Here is a 23,983-nt window from a genome sequence, read left to right on the forward strand (position 1 = left end):
CCTGTTTTTAGTGTTGTCTGTCATCAACTTCACTCACTCTAGAAGGACACTCTTCCATTTTTTACTCACTTCTGATGACTATAATTAAGAAATGGGCCATGACTCTCATGGCATTTGCAATCTAGCATTTGGGGTTTTTTTAATGACATCAAAACAAATAGTGAAACTTGTCAAAGCAGCAAAAATTTTATCAAGCTGGTTGTCAACTTTAAGACATAGTTTGCATCGTTGCCTTTGATTTGGCATTCCCCATATTACCCCCATGTGATTTGGTAGATCTCTTTTGAGAATTTTCTTCATTTTAAACCATTTCTATTATTATGGACATATAAAAATTTGCACAGATTGACAGATATGCAGCATCCTCTATACTCTATCCTTCCTTCCATTCAATTATGTTAGCTGTCATATAGTACAAATTAGGGAATTCCATTAATGGAGGAAGGGTCTTGATCTTTATGGAGATAGTTGAAGAATTGAAATGAAATCAATATTCACTTTATGGTAAACTCTTCTCTCTTGCTTCCACTCTCTCTCACTTAACTGTCTCCCTTGGGGTCCATCTGTGTTAGAATGTTTATGAAGAGTGGCTAGTGGTGGGATAAGTGACCAGAAAATAGTTTAGTACTTAAATGTTTTTAATTCACTTTATATTGAGAGTTAATCCTGCCCATGCATACATATATTGTTCTATTTGATCCCCACCAATTATAGCAGGTAATTTCTGGACTCTACTCTGCCATGAGAAATGAGAAAACTTGGATGGAAGAAGATGATTAACTTGCCAAGGTCACACAGCTACTGAGGGGAAGAACTAAGGTCAAAACCACATTTGTCTCAAATCCTAAACTTGTGTTCTCTTTACTCTAGTAGGCCTCTTCTCCAGGAAGCAAAGCCCAAATCTAACAGAGGGTCCTGTCTCTTGCATTTTCTAGTGTGGTGGCTTGTACATAGAAGGTGCTAAGAAAATATGCATCAAGTAGCTTTGAACTAAAAATAGGGGAAAATGTTTTAAAAGAAATCCGTTGAGGAGGCATCCTAGGAATTGAGAAATCCAGTATTGTGGGTGAAAATGTCCAAAGCAATTACATCTGTGAGTATTAAAAGTGTGTCCTGTGCTTTCTTTCTCTGCCGAAGGAGGAGGTTGTTTACAGTATGGGAGATTATTCAGGTCTGAACCAAAGAGCTTGTTAAGAGTGACAGACAGGTTTGTTGCATGAATGTGCACTACAAATTAGATGAATGGTGAAATTATGAAGCAATCAAATGGCAAAGCTTTTAGCAGACTACAGTGCATTGCCTTTTTCTGCTACCCCTAGGCCTGTTAGCATAAAAGAGGCTATAAAGATAAAGGGCATAATATTATTCAAGTCTCTGAGCTCCACAAACACAGGCAGCCAGCAATTTATGGCAAGCATCTTCATGGCTGCTCAAAACCTTTTGGCCTCCCCTATGCGATGAGGGAGTCCCACTTCTTTTTCTCCTTGCCAGGACAATTCAAGGGGCAAATGGGAGTTAGAAAGAGGAGAGAGAAACACCTAGCTCAATTTGAACTTACCTCGTTCTGCTTCTCTTCACAGCCCACAGTGGGAAGACAGGCAGGCAGGAAAAACTTCAGCTTGACATGGAGCGGTGAGTGACAGGAAGAGAGTTTCCAAGGTAGTCTGGTCAGAGAGGCTTGTTATCCTGAGAGAAGTTAAAGCTTCAATAAGGACAAAGAAGAAGGTGGGTGGTTTGTTTCTACCTCTGATGCATCACCAGGAAGGAGAATGGCTTCTCTCAGTCTCCGTTGGGTAGAGAAGGAAAGCTTTTGTCTTCATTCTGGGGGTGGAGGGAGAGGGGCCAGGCAAACCCCACAAGCATTTTTGGTGGGGATTGAAGGACAATATCTATATATCTTTTTTCTTCAAGAGGGTGGAACTCAGAAGCCCAACATGTAAATGAGAAAGCTGCAAAGCTTCCCTGACTCAAGGGGAGAGGGTGGGGTAGGAGGTCCTAGGATCCCACCCTTCCAGTCTCTCCTTCCCACCCACCCCCTGTGGTCTTGGAAGACAGGCCCTAGAAATCTCAGAGCTCTGGTGAAAACTTCAGCACCAGAATATTTGATGTGTTTTTTCTTTTTTTTGTCAATGCAGTAAAAGTCATTACCCACCCTGCCCCAAATCTTCTCATCTCACCCACTTCACATATTTTAATGCTGCCTTTGCAGGAGCTGGTGGTACATATATGGCTGAAGAGCCTTGGCTGAACCCGATCTTGCTATACTGATCTGACAGGTACAGAAACAGAGATGTTGTGAGGTAAAGTGACAGCTAGGATGTGACAGAGCTGGGATCTGACACCAGATCTGTCTGATCCAGAACCCCTGCTCTATCCCTAGAACAGATGGTTGGTCTGCAGTTTTGAAAAATGTCTTCTCTGCACCTTTGGACATTTTTTCTTGGGAAGGGAAATGACGAGATTGGTCCAGATGAGGTCTAAGGACTTTTTCATTCTAAGGTTCCAGAGTTAAGTATAGTTTATAGTTTAAGCTAATAGTCCCTTTAAAAAGAAGGGAGCTTGTTTCCCCAAAATATGTATATATGGTTTACATATTGAGATTCCTTTTTTTAATTTTTTTTTTCAATCACAGTTTATAGTCAATCTTATTTTGTCTTAGTTTCAGCTGTGCAGCATAGTGGTTAGAAAATCATGTACTTTACAAAGTGTTCCCCTCAATATTTCAAGGTCCTGCCTGTCACCCTACATAGTTATTACAATGTTATTGACTATATTCCTCATGCTGTTCTTCATGTCCCTGGAACTGTTTTGTGACCACCAATTTGTAGTTATTAACCTCTTCACTTTTTTCACTTGGGCCTCTAACCTCTCTTCCTCCTGGCAACCATTAGTCTGATCTGTGCATCTATGAATCTGTTTCTATCTTGTTTATTTTGCTTTTTAGATTCCACATATAAGTGAAGTCATTTGTCTTTCTTTGTCTAACCTATTTCACATAGCCTAATACCCTCTACATCCACCCATGCTGTTGCAAATGGCAAGATGCCATTCTTTGTTATGGCCAAGTACTATTCCATTGTATATAGGTGCCACAGGCTTTTTATCCACTTGTTTATTGATAGGCACTTGAGTTGCTTCAATATTTTGGCTGATGTAAATAATGCTGCAATGAATATAAAGGTGCCTATATTATTTTGAATTAGAATTTTTTGTTTCTTTTGATATAGTCCCATTTGTTTACTTTTTCTTTTATGTACCTTGCCTGAAGTGATGTATCAGAAAAAATATTGCTAAGAGAACTGTCTGAGATTTTTATTGCCTATGTTTTCTTTTATAGTTGTATGGTTTCAAGTGTTACATTTAAATCTTTAATCCATTTTTAGTTTATTTTTGTATGTGATATAAGAAGGTGGTCTGTTCTCATTTTTTTGCATGTATAGGTCCAGTTTTCCCAATACCACTTATTGAATAAACTGTCTTTACCTAGTGTATGTTCTTGCTTCTTTTGTCATATATTAATTGACCATATAGACATAGCTTTATTTCTGGGTTCTATATTCTGTTCCATTGATCTATGTGTCCCTTTTTATGCCAGTACCATGCTGTTTTGCTTACTATGGCCTTGTACTATAGTTTGGTATCAAGGCAGTGTGGTATCTCCAACTTTATTTTTCCCTCAAGATTGCTATAGCTACAGGGTCTTTTGAGGTTCCATATAGATTTTTGAATTATTTGTTCCAATTCAGTGAAAAATGGTGTTTCACAGTGTTTTGATAGGAATTGCATTGAATCTATTGATTGGTTTACACAGTATGGACGTTTTAATTATGTTAATTCTTTCTATCCATGAACATGGTGTATGCTTCAATTTATTTGTATTTTCTTTACTTTCTCAGTATTTTATAATTTTCCAGGTAAAGGTCTTTAATTTCCTTAGTTAATTTCTTGTTTTTTTTCTTTTTCTTTTTTTTATATAATTGTAAATGTGATTGTTTTCCTGTATTTCCTTTCTGGTAGTTTATTAGTGGTGTGTAAATATGCAACTACTTTCTTAATATTTATTTTGTATTCTCCTACTTTACTGAGTTCATTTATCAGTTCTAGTCATATTTTTGAGTAACCTTTAGGGTTCTCTATATACAGTATTATGTCATCTGCAAATGATAGTTTTACTTCTTCCTTTCCAATTTAGATGTGTTTTATTTCTTCTTGTCTAATTGTTGTGGCTAGAAGTTTCAGTACTATTTCGAATAAGAGTGGTGAAAGTGGACATCCCTGTCTTGTTCCTGATTTTAAGGGAAACACTTTAATTTTTCACCACTGAGTATGATGTTAGCCATGGATTTGTCATATGTGGCTTTTTTATATTGAGATATGTTCCCCTATACCCACTGTGCTGAATGTTTTTATTATAAATGGGGGCTGTATTTTATGAAATGTTTTTCCTGCATTTATTGATATGGTCATATGATTTTTATCCTTCATTTTCTTTATATGGTATAGCACATTAATTGATTTGTGGATATCGACCAACCCATACATCCTAGAAATAAATTTTACTTGATCATGGTGCATTTTTGAATGTATTGGTAGATTAGGTTTGCTAATATTTTGTTGAGGATTTTTGCTTTTATGCTTATCAGGGATATTGGCCTATAATTTTCTTTCTTTGTAGTGCCTTTACATGGCCATATCTAGTTTTAAAATTAAGATAATGCTGGCCTTGTAAAATAGCTTGGGAGCCTTTCCACCTCTTGAATTCTTTGAAATAGTTTGAGAAGGGTAGGTTCTTCTTTGAACATTTGGTAAAAATTCACCTGGGAAGCCATCTGGTCCGTGACTTCTGTTTGCTGTGAGTTTTTTGATTACTACTTCAATTTTGTTAGTTGTAAACACTCTGATCAGTTCTGATTCTTCCTGGTTCCGTTTTGGAAGGTTTTATGTTTCTAGAAATTTATTTGTTTTTTCCAGATTGTCTAATTTGTTGACATATAGTTATTTGTAATATTTTCTTATAATCCTTTGTATTTCTGTACTGTCAATTGTTACTTCTCTTTCAATTCTGATTATTTATTTGCATCCTCCCTTTTTACTGATGTGTCTGGTTAAACGTTTATCAACCTCCTTTATCTTTTCAGAGAAAAAGCTCTTGATTTCATTGATCTTTTGAATGTTTTTTAGATTCTGTTTATTTTTACTCTAATCTTTATTATTTCCTTTCTTCTAATTACTTTGAGCTTTATTTGTTATTCATTTTCTAGTTCCTTTAGGTTTAAGGTAAGATTGTTTGATATTTTTCTTGTTTCTAAAAGTAAGCCTATATTCCTATGAACGTCTCTCTCAGGACTGCTTTCTCAGTGTCCCATATATTTTGGTTTGCTGTGTATTCATTTTCATTTAGATATCAATAATCTTCAGACTATGGTCCATGACTACGAGTTTTTACATGAATCTTCTCTTTACGGATCACTTATAATACAAAACCATGTAGAACAGTGGCCCCTGACCTTTTTGGCATCAGGGACTGGTTTTGTGGAAGATGGTGGGGTGGGGGGATAGGAGGAGGAGCTCAGGTGAACTTCACTCACTGCCCAGTTCCTAACAGGCTGTGGACCAGTGCCAGTCCATGGCCCTGGTATTGGGGATCCTTGATGGGGAGGATCTTTTGTTCTTGTCTGTATATATCTCCTCTGTGTGCAGACACTTTATAAATTTTGTTTGTGGCTATTTGGGATCCATTTTATAGGGTTTTTTAGAAATAATAGTCAAACACTTCGATGTGATGCCAAGTCTTGCTTATGTAGGAGGCCTGTCAATTTGCAGTAGCATCTTGTTAACAATGGGTCCACCTCAACCACCCTATCTGCATTGGAGGGATGGGTTATTCCTGGCACAGCATTACCCCAGGACAACGAGAATAATTCAGTCTATCATTAAGATGTTAGACCCACGGGACAGCAAACTCCAGGATAGTTGGTAACATCTGTTTTTTTTTTTGTAAAGTCCTCTCCTCCCATTCCATTGTCTACATTTCATAAATCCACATTTAGAATACACTTTGGAATTTGAAAGGCCCAGTGGAAGCATGGGAGATGATGGACTTTAGGGCCCAGTACCCCCCACCCCCACCCCACAATAGATGGAGGACAGGAATGCTTATTACTATTGAACTTAGCAGTTTGCTCCCAAGAAACAGTGATTCATTTATAAAACTGTGTGATTTCTCCTGCAGAAAAAGACACAACTAAACTCAACTGCTATTTTTAGAGCCTTTTTTTTTTTCAAATGAAAGGGCTCTGAAAGTAAACCTACCCAGCCAGGAAGACTATCCTTGAGCTTTCCAAATCTATCCACTAAAGTAGGAATTTGAAAGCCCCACCACAAATTGCTTTTCACTTCAACCAGGATGCTTATTATGATCCCCTGGCTCCTCTCTGCTCTCCTATTACTTACACATGAATTTAGTTACCCTGTATTTTAATTACATGTGTAGACCAAGTTTTATGTTCTCTTCTCTGAGTACTCATAAACTTCACAGAGATCACCAAAAACCATATTGTTCTTAAAATAGTCTTTGCCTCCTTTCCTTGCAGTGATACCAAATGACACTCTCTCAACCCAACCTTGGCTTGTATAAGTGCATTAGCATCCTGGCAGGCATGCTCTTCCAGACTCCAGTGCAGTCTGAGTTAAGCTTACCCCTGGTTGTGTAACTCAATGCCTAACACACACCATCAGAGACATGTGATCAGCAACAGGCCCAAGCTGAATGTCAGTGGAATCCTTCGAACCCACAGGTTACCAGTATTTGAGACAGAACCCTGGGCATGGGGGTGGTGTTTATTTTTGATTGTTAGCTATGATGAAAAAACACAAGGATTTCACATGCTTACATCCCACAGATATCTTATTCCCTCTGTTCTATGCCATCATGTTGTAGTTTAAAGTCCACAAGATGTGCCTTTTGTAGTTATGTGAGAATTGTGATTTTGGCTAACTTGAAAGTCCAGTCACAATATTAAACATTGCAGAGCATTTCATGTTGAGAAGCTGTGTAAGTGAACACTATGTTTTACAATGAGGTTGTACTGTTACAATTACCCTTTCCCCCCTTTTTGTTCAAGCTTATTTGACTGCAATGGGAAGCAACATAATAAAAGTATAAATCAGTCTCTGGCCCATAAATAACTGCTTAAGTCTTCCTCCTGCTTTTCTAAAAATACACAAGAAGAGTATCATCCCTTCAGAAGACTGCTGATAAGTCAGACATCAATGATAATGTTTCAGGTGACATGGCCGTCAAGTATGAGTCCTGAATGTTCTCCTTCCTGAAATTCCACTAATTGTAACATAATTCATGAACTGAATGTTTTAAAAATATTCACAAGAACAGACTAGCTCAAAGGCTATTTTAATAAAGGAGTAATATCGAATTCCTGTGTTATTTTAGAAAGCAAGCATTATTGACCCAGCTGAGTGTCATTGGTGGGTAAGAGGCTAGGTTCTGGAGTCCCGGTTTCTAAAGTATTTCCCTAATTCGCTGTCACTTTCTGGGGTGTGAACATAATGATATATATCTCAGACAACCCAGGAGTCATAATGAAATAATTTTAAACTGGTGGTGAATCTTGGAATTTATCCTCATGACACTATACAATTGGATAGAAGGAAATGAGTTCAAGGGGATCTTTTTGCACTGGCATTCCTAAGGCCAGATCACCAGCAAGCCTGGTCTGCAGCTTCCTTCTTCTCCTTCACCCACAAACCCATGACTTTGACAACTTGTTTGGTTTTTGTGTATGTGTTTGTGACTATTTCCAAAATCCTGGGTCTGCAGTGATATTCTTACTGCTTTGGGAACAGGAATTCAGAATGAAAACAGATGTTTTAAAATTCATGTGTTTGACAATAATTTTTCTTTAGAATAACTATAAAGTCCATAGCTCAATGTCAGAGAAGCTCATAGCAGTGGTTCTGATGGAAAACACTTGCGTATTTCTCTTCTGGTGTATCATGGCAGCAGAACTGTTGATGATACCCTAAGATGAGTTGAGTTATGGCACTTAGTTAAGTAACTGGTTATCTAGTTTTCTTTTCCCCTGAGATTTGTTGAAAGGTCTCAGTTAAATGAGCATGAAGGTTTCCAGGTATGTATGTGAGGTATGTGGAGATTGCCCACTGTTCGGGGAGGCGCAGACTGGAGACCATATGTGCAGTAAAGCTTGAGCTCGTGCAGTGTCTGTCCTTGCCTGGAAATTGGGTCAGGGCCTTTTCCGTTTGTGGTTGCTTGGTTTTCTAATTTTGGTTTCTAATTGTACCAGCCAAATTACCACAAGACCACAGCTGGAAGGTGGCATTTGGACATAAAGAAGTAAGTTTGTTGTAATCTCCCCTTCCTGTTAGATTCAATACTATGTTATATACTCACCATAGATTTTGAACTTGCAAAAGAGCTTATATGTCATGTATTTTACTTCTCCTGATTCCCCTCCATAGTCCTCATCAACCAAAACACCCAAATTTTATGGAGGAGGAAGATATTCAAAGAATCAAAATTATCTGCTCAAGTTAAAAAAGTCATTTTTGCTTTTATTTTTTTAAAAAAGGATCTAAGGCTAGAAGGGACAGTTCATGCAATTTCTCAGGGCATTGGTTTTCTCACACGTAGTAAGAACCTGGAATATCTGTGGAAGCTCTTCTAGCACTAAGTTACTGTGGTTTTTTAGGTTGGGGCCTGAGAAAACCAAATGGAATTTGGGAAGGGGAGGAAAAAAATGCAAGCAAGAGAGATAACTGTTTTAAAGTAATACATTTTAGTGAAGGGAAATGAAGAGAGATCTGAAAATAAAGCCTGGAATTGAGCCTTTAGAAAAGACATGAAACTCAGGAGAAGTAGGTTTGGCTCTTTTCCTCAGAAAATCTAGAGGGAAGTTATCAAGATATTTAAGAAAAGAACTGCATACCTAGAATGGAGGATATATAAGGGAACTAAAGGGTAATGTAAAAAAAAATGATAACATTTTGTTGAAAATATAAAATTGAATTATAAACTTCACTGATGGAGATTAAGAAAATATTTCTTAGATTCTAAGTTGATGTATAGATAGAACATTGCTAGTGTGAAATTTTATTTTGTTCAATTCCTTCTCAGAATTTCTATCTAAAAATGCTGAAAGTACAAGATGAAATACAGCCTAATTCAGATGTAACAGGTGAACAGAAGGGTATTTTGAGGGGTTATCATTTGAATAATTATGAAATGTTTGATACTGGAGAATAAATTACAAAGTTGTTTATAAAACTTATAGAAAGAGTTGTGTATGCATTATTTTTTATGCTGGCCAGCCTAAGGTCAGGGTGTATTAGAAAATAGATGCCTCACACTCCTCCCCTCCCCAGTCTAGTTATGCTCCATTGGTTCTGTGTACACAACAGAACAGATAAAGTCAAAGAGTAAAGTAAAACAAGGAGGACTATTACTAACACATTGACGAATGGGGAGGTCCAAACACTCTAGTTAAATTGTGATGAAATCCAAATATATGGCTGTCTTTACTTATGAGACAGATTTTCCTAGATCGATTGATTACTCCATTCCCTTACTTTTGAATGTCTGACCTAATATTTTAATATAAATGTGGATTGGGCAGACATGCATAACATTGAAAATCTCAATCCATACACATCTCGTCTTGATAGTTTTGTATGAATGAAGATACGGTCCTCTGTCATCTGTAGTCTCTATACTCCAAGCTTTACTTATGTTAATTTCTTTACCATTCACAATAATTTGTTGCATAAGTATTCCTTCACTTTGTTGAAGAAACTGAGGCTCAGAGAGTTAATGTAACTTGTTCAAGGTTACTTAGTCACTACGGTTTGACTTGAAACATGCATGACTCCAAAATATTTAGACTTTTCAAGTCACTCATTGGAGCCCAGGAAATTCAGCAAAGACTGTGAATCTATTATCAACTATTTTCAAGGTGTTGAAGACATTTCCAAGCAAAACATTAACTTGTCTCTGAACCCACATTTTAGGAAGCTGTTTATAGTTGGGCACCCAAGAAACATTTTTCTTCTAGTAAAATTATTTCTTCAGTGGCCTCATGTCAAGAAAACCATATAAACGAATATGACCTTATTCTGCTAGACTAGTCCTCTAGAATCTTTTGAATCCATCAGTTGTTACACATGTGGCTGTAAAATATTTAGAAGAACAAACAATTAAATGACATAACAGTTATTATCTTAACCTTTGGTAATAATCAGCAACATCACAACACAACCTTTGCAAACTGTAGTTGGTATAATTAGAGGTAGACTCTTCAAGCTTTGTGTATATTCTTTTTGTTTTAAGTAAGGAACAGGCATTAAAAGTACAATACCTATAAATTTTATTTAACTGCTGAGGTTTTGTACCCAAAAGCTGACAAGGAGGGATCTGAGAAAATAATAGACTGAGAGGTGCTGAAATGTGAGTTATCTTCAAAGGCATTCTGTTGTATGTTAGTAGGCTGTGCATTTGCTGAGATAGCTACTTCAGTTGCCGATAACCTCAGGAAAGAGGAAGAAACATACGTACTCTCTCTCTGGCTTCACAGCCTGACTTAGGGCCATAGCTGGAATTCTCCCAGTCAACTCCCTCATTTGAGAGATAATGCTTGGAGAGGGAAAGCAACTTTCCCAAAGCAATACAGTCAGTTAATGGAAGAGCTGAGACTAGAAGCCAGAACTAATGGAGGCTCCTCTCAGTGTTCATTTGGATTAGTGTGGTGGTGGGGATCCAAGGTTGAGAAAGCTTGGGGAGGGAATGCAAATAGCCTGTGATCTGAGGGCCAATCTAAAACAAATGCAACTTAACTAACAAGTTTATAACAAGTTTCAATGTTGCTAAATTAGAAGAGGCTAAATCATTAACCTTGCAAATAGAAATTTATAAGCATTGACTAAATTTGACCTTAAGCCAATCACGTCTTTCTGTTTACCAGTGTCCCAAGAACACAATCACATATGTATGCATGCATGCACACAAAGCATCACTTCAGACTTCTCTCTGTGAAACCATGAGTTAGAGACACACTGCAGGAAGTGTTGGTGATTTCCTCATAAACTGTGCATTTTTAAAATAAAAATAATTTGGTGTAATCACTCATTTTGCAGAAAAATAATCTTAAATGATGCATAAATAAGAGGGCTTTCCCTACAAATTAACTTGTAGAACAGTCTACAGGTTAATTGTCTCCCGTAGCTTGGAAATAACAAACTCTCTATTTACTCAGAAGACAGTGTAGAAGACATTAGCGTTGCTTCTGATGCTCCCATTACTCACCCTCCTTTCCTGGGCATATTTGAGGATTGCCTCTCTACTCTCTGAAGTTAGCGTTGGCCATCATAAGACTCACCTTGGACAATGAACTGAAAGATGAAATGGTATGTGTCACTTCTGGGCCACTTAAGAGCCAGTATGTAAGTGAGTTTCTATCCTCCCCCGTCCCTGCTGTATGGACCAATGGCTGCTTCATTAGCCCAGGACCCACTGAATTGATGTGACAGAGAGCAGAGTGTCAGTCAGCCTGGAATGGACATAGAGTGTGAGGGAGAAATAATGCTTTGTGGTTTTAAACTACGTAAGTTTCAGGATGGTTTGTTACTATAGCACAGTTTAGGCAATCCTGACTAGTGGTAGGTACATTGCTGACAGGCTCGTAGTTTTCCATAAGATGACATGTTTTTAGTAAATGTCTAGTGACTAATGGAAGTTTCTACATATCTGTTGAAAAATTGGAGAGGTCAAGAGTTGGTTCTCTCACTGTGCCCTTGAAAAATTATGTAATCAGAACATCTTCTTCCATTTGGATGGTGCTTTAACTTTTAAAGCCCTTTCTCAGAAATAACTCTTTATCCTATACCTGTGAGATAGATAGGTTGGGTGATATACCATTTTGCCCCTCAGATGGCTAACCTTAGATTTAGAGAGTTTAAGTGACACGCTTATGACTGGGAAGGTGAAGAGATCTATATTCCATTCACTAGAATATTCTACCTCTGTTCTTCAAATAGGCTGAGAAAGTCTTTTTAGTTTATTCTTTTGTGGGGTGTGGAGGTTTGGGGGAAGTAGCCAAAAGCAAATATATTGTACCTAGGGGAAGGTGACTGAATTTTATATAACCTTGTCTGCTGGGTGCTCACTCTAGCGGTTAGTATATGGCAGGACACAGTAATTATTGTTGTGGTTGCCCTTTTAATGGGAGCCATATCCTTTCCCTCCTCATACCCCCAGTATTTCCTCTCCTTCCACCTAACTTTTACCCTGAATCAAATATGCATGAAATTCCTTGTAAAGTGGACAGAGACTGCTATCTCACAGTTAAAATGAATACCCCTATGCTATTGTCTGAATGTTTGTGTTCCCCACCCAACTCATATATTGAAAACTCAATGCCCATTGTGATAGGAGTTCATGCCTTTTGAGAGGAGATTGATGAATGAGATTAATGCCCTTAGAAGGATGCTCAAGAGAACTTCCCAGCCCTTCTGCCATGTGAGGATACAATGAGAAGTCTGCAAACCAAAGAAAGTCCTCACTCAAACAAACATGCTGGCACCCTGATCTTGGACTTCCAGTCTCTAGAACCATGAGAAATAAATCTCTGTTGTCTATAAGCTTCCCAGTCTGTAGTATTTTGGTATAGTAGCCAAGACAGATTAAGACACCCTGATTAACACTGACATCTAAAATTCACGTTACTGAGTAAATGAAGCAGTGATAGACCATCTTCAAGATGGCCCTCCATTGTCCCTGCCTTTTGATATTTACGGCCTGGTGTAATTCCCTCTCTTTGGATATGAGGTGGATTTGTTGACTTGATTCTCATACATAAATGTGGCAGAAGTAGTGGAATGTCATGGTAAAGAATAGTTATCAAACAATTGTGCCTTCTGTTTTAGGCAGTCTCTGGCTCTCTCCTTGTAGATCACCAACTGCTATGTCATGAAGGACACTCAGGTAGCCTATGGAGAAGTCCATGTAGCAAGAAATTGAGGCCCAGCAAAGCCAGGTGAGTGAGCTTGGAAGTGGATTCTTCAGATTCCGTTGAAGCAGACATGACTAGCTTTTGCCAACAACTTGATTGCAACCCCCTGAGAGACGCTGAGCCAGGCACTCAGCTGTTCTGCCCAGATTCTTGACCCACAGTAACTATGACACTATGTGTTTGTTGTTTTAAGCCTCTACATCTTGGGGTAATTCGTTATGCAGCAATTGATAACCATTATAAAATCAAAACCTGTTTTGAGAGCAGGTTTTAATGTGCAATAACCTCAGTCAGGGCAGGGCAAACTCCAGAAGGAAGTTGCCTATAAAAGCGGGGAGGTGTGCACAGGAAAATGTTAGCCTATATCTTTCTTCTTTTTTAAATTATATTTCAGTGATTATGCTATTACAGTGATCCTGATTTATCCTATTTGCCCCCCTTCCACCCAGTACCCCTCAATTCCTCAGGAAATCCCCCCACCATTGTTCATGTCCATGGTCATGCATGAAAGTTCTTTGGCTACTCCATTTCCTATACTGTACTTTACATCCCCATGGGTATTCTGTAACTACCCATTTGTACTTCTTAATGCCCTCACCTCTTCACCCATTCTCCCATCCTCCCCTACTATCTGGAAACCATCGAAATGCTCTCTGTATCCATGGTTTTGTCTCGGTTCTTCTTGTTTGCTTAGTTTGTTTTTTAAATTCAATTGTTGATAGATTTGTATTTTTTGCCATTTTATTGTTCATAGTTTTGATTTTATTCTTTTTCTTAAATAAGTCCCTTTAACATTTGTTATAATAATGGCTTGGTGATGATGAATTCTTTTAGTTTACTCTTGTCTGGGAAGCTCTTTATCTGCCCTTTGATTCTAAAGAATATCTTTGCTGGGTAGAGTGATCTTGGCTGTAGGTCCCTGCTTTTCATGACTTTGAATATATCTCACCAACCATTTCTAACCTGCAAACTTTCTTTTGGGAAATTAGCTGACAGTCTTATGGGAGCTGCCTCATAAGTAACTAACTTCTTTTCTCTTGCTGATTTTAAGATTCTTTACCTGTAACCTTTAGCATTTTAATTATGATGTGTCTTGGAGTGGGCCTCTTTGCATCCATCATAATTTGGACTCTGTGCTTCCTGGACTTGCACGTCTATTTCTCTCACTAAATTAGGAAAGTTTCCTTTTGTTATTTTTTCAAATAGATTTTCACTTTCTTGCTTTTTCTCTTCTCTTTCTGGCATACCTATGTTGTGAATGTTGGACCTCTTGAAGTTGTCCTGGAGACTACTTATACTATACTCATTTTTGGGGGGGATTCTTTCTTCTTTCTGTTGTTCTGATTGGTGTTTTTCTGCTTCCTTATGTTCCATATCATTGAGTTGATTCTCAGCTTCCTCCACTCTACTGTCGTTTCCTTGTAAATTGTTCTTTATTTCAATTAGCATATCTTTTGTTTCTGACTGGATCTTTTTTATGCTGTTGAGGTCCCACTAAGTTCCTTGAGCATTCTTAAACCACTGTTTTGAACTCTGCATCTAATAGATTGTTTATCTCTATTTTGTTTAGCCCGTTTTCTGAAGTTTTTATCTGTTCTTGCATCTAGGCCATGTGTTTTTGTCTCTACATTTTGGCAGCTTCCCTATGTTTATTTCTATGTATTAAGTAGAGCTTCTTTGACTCTGGGTCTTGGTAGTGTGACCTAATTTAGTAGGTTTACTGTAGGTTCCAGTGGTATAGCCTTCCCTATCACCCAAGCTGGGTACTCCAGGTGCACCATTCATGTGGGCTGAGTATACCCTCCTCTTATAGTTGAGTCTTGGTTGCTGTTGGCAGATCAATAAGAGGGATTTACCCAGGCCAGTCAGCTGCAAGGATTGCTTATGATCACTGACCACCAAACTCCATGGAGGATCAGCTGTGCTGGGGCAGGGTGGTGATGCTCTGATGTGGTCTGTAGCTGTCCAGGTGGCCCTGGGTTTTCACAAGTGATATAGGTTAAGGTCAGCTCCACCTGTGTATTGTCCAGGGCCACCTTCCCTAATCCATACAGCAATCTGAAATATTTGCTACTTGTGCATGGCTTAGAGACTCCCAGCTAAAGTCAAGCTATGAATCTAGGCTGGCTGCTGCTAGTGTGTGTCCTGGGGCTCACTGAGGCCAGCTGTTTCTTGTTCAATAGGATTTAGGAAGTTGTGAAGCAGGAGCCAAGACCAGCCATTCATATGGAAAACCAGCTTGGGTGGACCAGTAAATGGGGTGGGGTGTAATCTCTGGGGCTCTCTAAGGCAAGGTCAGAGAGTGTTAACCAGGTTGATGGAGTCTCAGATATGGCACCAGGTTGCTGGCTTTGTGAGGGGAGGGTTTAGAAAAGGGACAATGGCCTCTGCTCACTTTGATGACAGACAGTTCAGTTTCTCCCTGTATACTCCCAAGTTGCTACTCTGGTGCTGGAGCTCAGAGGGAGTAAGTCTGAGCAGGTGAGTCCATGTGTGGATTCTTTAAGAGGAACTGTTTGAGGTTCCAGAAGTTTCTTCCACTGACCCTCTCCCTGCTGGTTTTACAGCCAGAAGTTTTGGGGACTTATTATCTTCCTGGCACTGGAACCCTGGGCTGGGGGGCCTCATGTGGGTCTGGGACTCCTCCCTACCAAGATATGCCTCCCAAATTTTTATCCACCATACCTTGGTGAGAGACAAGCCATTCTGCCTCTGTGCCCCTCCTAACAGTCTGGATGGATGTGGTTTCTTTAGCTGCACAGTTGTCAGACTTTCATTCAATTCGATTTCCTATGGTTCTGCATGATGGTTGTTTCATATTTTAGTTGTAATTTTGATGTGGTTCTATGAAGAGATGAGCCATGTCTGCTTGCACTGCCATCTTGACCAGAAGTCAGCCTATATCTCACTTTTATCAAACATATTTCATCCCAATTTTTCAGGTTATACAAATATAAGTTAATTTTGAATGCACAGGTGTGAGAGCTGAACAACCTAGTTCACAAGTTCTTGCACTTTACAAAAGAGAAAACCAAGACCTAGAGAGGATGTCTTAATGTGTTCCATGTCATGAAATACCTGGTTACAAACTAGATTGAATCCCAGGCTTGTCGGCATATTATCCAGCGTTCTTTCAGCCGTGCCATGCTGCTTCTCTCTTCAGAGTTAAGGAAAGAAAGGAAACAAGTTTAGGATTAGCCATTGCAATTTCACAAAGTATTCTTAAAAGGTGACAATGTTTCTTATTTTAAAAAATATCCTAAATGACTTTTAAAGACCTGGAGAGAATTATGCTAAGTGAAATAAGTCAGACAAACACAAGTACCATATGATTTCACTTATATGTGGAATCTAATGAACAAAATAAACTAACACACAAAATAGAAACAGACTCATAGATACAGACAACACAGATAAGAGAACAGACTGACAGTTGTCAGAGGGGAAGGGAGGTTGAGGGGCTGGGTGAAAAAGGTTAAAGGATTAGACAAAGGGGGAAAAAAACCCATACAAACAGGTAACAGTATGGTGATTATCAAAAGGAAAGGGGGTAAGGTAAAGTAGAAGAGGGTAAAGTGGGGGGGTGCTAAATGGTAATGGAAGGAGACGACTTGGGGTGATGAACACAAAATACAATATACAGATGATGTATTATAGAATTATAAACCTGAAACCTATACAATTTTATCAACTAATGTCACCCCAATAAATTTAATAAAAATTAAAAAAATAAAAATTTGTACAAAATTGGGTAGTTACAAAGTGGTCACAGGGATGTAAAATACAGCATATGAAATATAGTCAATAATATTATAGTAACTACTTATGCTACCAGGTGGGTACTGGAGGTATTGGGGTATCACTTTGTAAAGTATATGATTATCTAATCACTATGAGATTGCACACCTGAAACCAATACAAAATAATATTGAATGCAAGCTGTAATGAAAAAATAAAATTTTAAGAAAGTGTACAGAGTTTTTAAAAAAGACTTTTTGAACAGTTTGTATAGAGTACATTCATTAATTTAACAACATTTTTTTGGCACCTAGTAGGTGCCAGGCCCTGTGCTAGGTACTGAGGTGGTTATAATGATGAGTGTTTCTGTTGGAGATGCCAAAGAAAGCAGCACATGGATCTCATCTCTTTTATCAGTGGTACTTTTTTCTGTCATCCTCAATAAATACATTAGTTTCCATAGACATAAATCAATTTAAAATTCAATTATTTAATCACAATATTGATCCAAAGGGTTTAATGCTCCTGGAAAGAGTTGATGCAGTTCTAGACTCTGTGTACAAGGGAGGCTTTTGAAAGTGTTTCCATACGAGGTAATAATATCCAAGGAGTGTCGAGGTACTCAACTCCTCCTCCCGGAAGTGGGAGAAGGTGTTGGGCTTCTGAGCTCCACTTGATTGGGTATAAATAGTACCCTCACATAACTGCTATAGCTTCACTTGAATTATTAGGCACCAACTAAATTCTTAAGAATAAGAAAAATGAGACATTCTGTGATACATTTTGTGAATCACAATGTTCTCAAAGTGAAATAGCACATGTTTCTGGAATCCAAAATTCTGAAAACAGTGTTGGTTTCATGCTCTTTAGTTAAGTGATATCGAACAAGACATTTAATGTTTAACCTCCTGTTATTTATGTGCAAATAATGAAGATAATAATTATACCACTTGCCTCTGGGAAATACTTTGTAAGCTATTAAACAATCTTCAGAGTTCTGGCCAAGATGGAGGCATAAGTAGAAACCCTTCGCTACCCCACATAACCAAAAGGAGAATAACAACCAAGCTAAAATCAATAAACAACCAAAACCTCCAGAAAATCAAACTACATGGAACTCTGAAAACCATGGAATTAAGAAAAAATCAGCCAGAACAACCAGACCAGTAAGGCAGACGACGTGGTCCGACTCACAAAAACCTCAAGAGGCTGCTGAGGGCCAGGGCTGACTGCTGAGCTCTGCAGAGCTGTGTGGGAGGGGCTGAGTTAAGGGGAAAACTGAGACTCAGAGCTGACTGTGGGCTAAGGCTGGGGTTGCCACAGTGGGAGATACTTCCAGTCTGACACAAGAGTCTGTTGGAAAGTTTGCTAGAGATAAGCAGGTGAACTGCAATGTTCCCTCTCTGGCCCCTCCCCACAGGCAGCACAGCAAAGAGGGTTGTCTGCCAGAATGAATGCCTAAGGCCCCACCCCCCTTACAACCTATCAACTGCTCCAAGACAAAGAAATATGGCCCAAATGAAAGAACACAGCAAAATCTCAGAACTAACTGATGAGGAGATTGCCAACCTATCTGATGGAGAATTTAAAGCTCTGGTAATCAAAACACTCACAGAACTGATTGAGTTTGGTTGAAAAATGAAAGAACAAATGAAAGATACCCAAAATGAAATAAAGCAAACTAATCAGGGAACCAACAGTGACAAGAAGGAAACCAGGATTCAAAGCAACAATTTAGAACAAAAAGAAGAAATAAACATCCAACTTGATCAGAACAAAAAAACAAGAATCCAAAAAAATGAAGAGAGGCTGAGGATTCTCTGGGACAACCTGAAACATTCCAGTATTCTAATTATCGGGGTGCCAGAAGAAGAAGAACAAGAGCAAGAAATTGAAACCTTATTTAAACAAATAATGAAGGAAAACTTCCCCAGTCTGGCAAAGGAAATACACTTCCAGGAAGTCCAGGAAGCCCAGAGAGTTCCAAAGAAGTTGGACCCAAAGAGGAGCACACCAAGGCACGTCATCATTAAGTTACTCAAGATTAAAGACAAAGAGAAAATCCTAAAGGCAGCAAGAGATAAGGAGACAGTTACCTATGAAGGAATTCTCATAAGGCTATCAGCTGATTTTTCAAAAGAAATCTTATAGGCAAGAAGGGGCTGGAAAGAAGTATTTGAAGTAAGGAAAGGCAAGGATTTACATCCAAGATTACTCTACCCAGCAAAGCTTTCATTTAGGATGGAAGGGCAGATAAAGTGCTTCCCAGATAAGGCCAAGTGAAAGGAGTTCACCATCACCAAACCCTTATTACATGAGATGTTAAAGAGACTTACCTAAGAAAAAGAAGATAAAAAATATGAACAATAAAATGACAAGAAACTCACAATTATCAACAAATGAACCTAAAAGAAAAAAACAATGAAAACAAAAACTAAGCAAACAACCAGAGCAAGAACAGAATAAGAGAAATGGACATCACACAGAGGGCATTCATTGGGGAGGGAAAAGGGAGAAATAGTGGGGAAAAGGTACAGGGAAGAAGAAGCATAATTAGTAGGCATAAAACAGATAGGGAAAGATAAAAAATTGTATAGGAAATAGAGGACTCAAAGAACTTCCATGTATAACCCATGGACATGAATTAAGGGCAGGGGCATGCTGGAGGGTTGTGGGGGCAGGATGGAGGGGGGATAAAGGGGAAAAAATTGGGAGAACTGTAATAGCATAATCAATAAAAAATACTTAAAAAACAATTTTCAATACTTCCCTTATTTTCTGATTATAAAATCCTTGAAAGCAAACAAGAGATGGTAATCCATTTTTTTTAATCTTTTGTAGACTCTACTGTGCCTAATACTTAGTAGGTACCAATTATTTGTTCAAAAGCTACCATTTAATAGGGATAATCTGATTACCTACTGTATGCCTGACAATGTCCTAAATCCTTCACTTCTATTGACTTTAGATTCTTCACAGTGACTCTATAAGTAATAATATTATCATCCTACTCTACAAGTGAGGAAACTGAGGCACAGAGCAATTGAGTAATTTTCATTGTCTCAATGTAAGTGGCAGAGCTGGAATTTAAATGTACACAGACTGGCTAACTGCCAAGATTTATTGCCTCTCTTTAAGAACTGGGCATTGAATTACTGTTTCTCATTGGAAGAAATATAGGAAGAAAGAAAAGAATTAGTTCCCTTATGTCAAATTAATGGGTACTTCTTTTAAATAAGTTTTTATCCAAAATCCAGCCCCCTGAAATCCAAAGCAACTTACCTAGAAAAATCCTCAAATCATGTTAATCCGGATAAAATCATACTGAATCCTCTTCAGTTCAGTCTTCCTTCCAGTTGGATGAAGCTTTGACAATTGACCACTTAGGGTGCTGAGATGAAGCTGGGGGCTTTTCATCTGGGAGAATATCTGAAAGGCAAGAAGAAGCAGGCTGTGGGTTGTTAGCTGTGCTTGAAAATTACTTAGGCAAACCAATGGGTCTTGACTGAATCCTGATCTGTGACCTGCTTGTTTTCTGTCACAATGAGCATGTAATGGCAGTAAATGAATAAATTAATGGACTAGGAAAGATCTACAAACCAGACAAACGGTAGAACATTTCTAAAAAATCCAAAAGAGTAGGAAAAGGGAGGTAAAGGAGAAACTAACATTTCTTGAATGCAGCTTATACTAGGTATACACAGTCTTATTTCATCCTCACCCTAGTGAATTGGGAAATGCTAAACAAATCTTGCAGATAAGGAAGGTAAGGCTCAAAGAGGTTAAATAATGGTCACCAAGACACACTCTTAGCTGAGATTCAAAACCAGGCTTTTCCTACTTTCTCCAGTGTTAATGGACTTTCCATTCTGCTGCTGCTTATACTATGGTAGCCTTGACTGACTGTTCCTATTAAACTGCTGTTAGTTGTAAGAAGCCAGAAGACTACTAGAAAATGGCCAAGGCAAGTTGCTATTATGTTGAAGGGAGGAGAGGGAGACAAAGGGGTTGAAAGAAAGAAGGAAATAGAACAGAAATCACAAAAGACTATGGGTCAGAGAAGAGACTTTAAGAAAACAGTACTCCTCAGGTGGGGATTTTCCAGCGGGATAGGTTTCTGATTCTAATAATCCTATTAAAAAGCAGAGAAAAACTCCAGGAAACTCTAGATAGTCTTTTATTTCAAACATGGCCACTTCCTCCTTAGCTTTTGTCATTCCCTCCCAACTCCTTTTCTTTTGCTCAGGGTCACTGGTTTGGGACCTTTCTGCTTTCCCTGAACGGAGAATTAGTCTTTGACTTTGTCCCATCTCAAAGAAGTAGTCTTGCCAAGATCAAATTATCCAGGGTGTTTAGGTCAGCAGTCATGAAGTGCTGGTCCCCAGGTCAGACATGGACCATAGTGAGGCTGCTAGTACTCTGTGGTGGGCTGTGAAAAACTGGAATAACCTAGTAAGCTTTTCATAACACTGAATGCATTCAATGCCTTCATCTTTCATTCTGAGATTATACTCTTCCTGCTTGTTTGTGTTTTTTGTTTTATTAATAATGTTTTATTAATTTACTAAAACTTATTTTGTTTTATTATTTTATTAAATTTCTAGTTTTATTAATGATGATAAGAAGAGATGATTCCCTTAGAATACTTAAAAAAAAAAACCCTGAATGGTCTGTGAAATCCTTTCCCAGTCACTTTCAGGCACCAATTTCAGAGACAGGAGTAGTTTATTGGAAAGAATCTAGTAATGGATACTATTCAAGGGCAAGAAAAATATTTCTGGGAGGGGGAACTATTGATATATTTGGTGGAAGCATTCATAGGTTGTTTTAAAGATTAAATTAGGTCATGTGTGTAAAGTATTATTGCTGTACCTAGTGTATTGTTGGTATTTAAGCAACACTTTCTCCCTAAACCCTCTCACTTCCTTCGCACAGGTCTGTGAAGTGCATGACTTTTAAATTTCTTGGCCCTGGTCTACTAAATGCCATAGAAATCCCTAGTTTTAGTTTTGATGACAAAAAGAGCCCACACTTATATCAACCTTTCCAATGGAATGATATCATCACCTGGATGAGAATTACTGAAGGCCAGGTGGAGTTCTCTTAGAACATCTTATAATGGTCCATTGCTCTTCCCCACTGCTGGCACAGGTACACAAACACATGCAGAGGCAAATGATATTGCTCAATTTGGGTTACAAAATATTTACTATAATCTAAACCTTAACCAGGTAGTACCCATGACAGCCTTAAAAATAAGAATAAATGTGAATCAGGCAGTGCCAGTTTTTCTAAAAAAAAAAATGGTTAGAAATGAATCCAAGCTACATCACTTTTTAATGTTATAAGTACTTGCTGCTCTTTCTTTTAGGAATTCTTTCTGCTTTGAGTCCTACCTTGATAGCCTCAACTGTTCTCTCTTTTCTGCCCTACAGAACCATATATGTTCTGGAATGTCACTAAAGTATGTGAAATGCCTGGTACAGTGTCTGATACACAGCAGCTGCCCAATACATATCATTGGAAAACTAGATGAATGGCCACTGCTCAGTATCAAATACATTCTACTGGGAAATGTCCAAAAGATGCCCAAGAGGGTACAAGAGAAGAGTTCAGACTCATTTATGTGCCATTCATTCATAAATCCTCACATCCAACTCCAATAACAAGACAGCAGATTTTCCCTCTTCTCCACATTGTTCTCTGGTTGCATGCTGTATCTTTACCTGTTTGTATGACCTTATTTTCCTTTGATATGCTCAGACTGATTCTATTTTGAACTAGTTTTGCCTGTGCTTGGGATTTTGTTGGAAGAAGTAAACGTGTATCAATTTCCTATTCCATGAACCCTATGGAATTCATCCTTTCCATTCCTGAGCCAAAACCATTTTCACGAGTTTCCTTTTCTGGGTTGTGGGCAAGGGTGTGAGCATTGGGGAGGAATAGTATATGTAGACATGCAACTTTCTCCTCTTTCCATTCCAGAGTCTACACATACATTCATGAGTTCAAAGGTCTCAGACCATGTAGAAACACAGAATGGACGTGCAATAGCAGGGTTTGGGCACTGTCACACATCTAGCTTCACAATAGCTCAGCATCTATGTCAGTAGAAAGGGAATCAACACTTATTGTGCTAGGGCCTGAGACAGGTACTTGAAGCACATTGTCTCATCCCCCAAAGAACTCGGGGGTGTTATACTGGGAGAGCAGAAGAGAGGGAAGCTGAAGACTGGCCTTTGCTGAACACAACACAACTAATCCTTGTTGTCAAGTATCTTTCTAAATGCTTTTATGTAGTTTTACACCTCTCTGAGGTGTTCATATGATTTTCATTTTACAGCAAGAAACAGAGAAGGCCAGATTTTGTACCCCATTGCTGGCTTTTATACTTCTGTGTATTTTTGCAGGTTTATTTCAATTTTATTTTTTGAAGAATTAATGTTGTTTACTTCTCATTAAATGATGTCCTTATATTTATCAGTATATTTTTTATAACCTATTTACTGGTCTATTTGGCCAATAAGTGTTTTTGTGCTTTGCTATGTATTTGAAACCAATTTACTGAAGTCTCAACTTCTTGGTATAAACCTAAAATTGATTTATTTTTGTTCAAATTCTCCAACAGTGTTGTGTTGAAAATCTCCTTTCCCCATAGGTGGCATCTCCCATAATGCCATCTTGGATGGATCCTATCAATTTTAGCCACTTTTGTCATTAGAGAAATCTTATTCCAACAATTGAGGCTCAGTTCTGTTTGCTTATAAACTTCAGTCTCAAATTTGCTTTGAAGCTCTTTCCCTCCTCTTCCCCCAGGATAGGTAAAGCCTATTTGTAGTCAAGTGGATGTCACTGTAGTGATAATAATAGGACATGGAGGGAGATCAGAGTTGTTCTTTATATACCTCCCCCTACCACTGGTAACACACAAGGTGATCCTATATATCAATTTTCCAGGGATAGTTCCAGTTTCTACCCATTGTCCTGGTGTAGTTATTAATAACAATTCCTTCCATTTTCAGATTTGTCCTGGCTTACCTAAGAAATTATAAAATCACTCTAATTCTTCTTTTCTGTCTTTCCCATCTGTTGTCAAAGTATAGGTGAGGAAGGAGGAGTCAGATATCTCCTTGGTGATGCTGGTTAATCATGGCTCCAATTAATGGTCTCCCTGTGTTGCAGATACCCAAATGTTCCTGCTCTGGGGG

The sequence above is a fragment of the Phyllostomus hastatus genome, unplaced genomic scaffold (genome assembly GCF_019186645.2).
Source record: "Phyllostomus hastatus isolate PE091 unplaced genomic scaffold, TTU_PhHast_1.1 phas_contig_34, whole genome shotgun sequence".
Taxonomy (NCBI): Eukaryota; Metazoa; Chordata; class Mammalia; order Chiroptera; family Phyllostomidae; genus Phyllostomus; species Phyllostomus hastatus.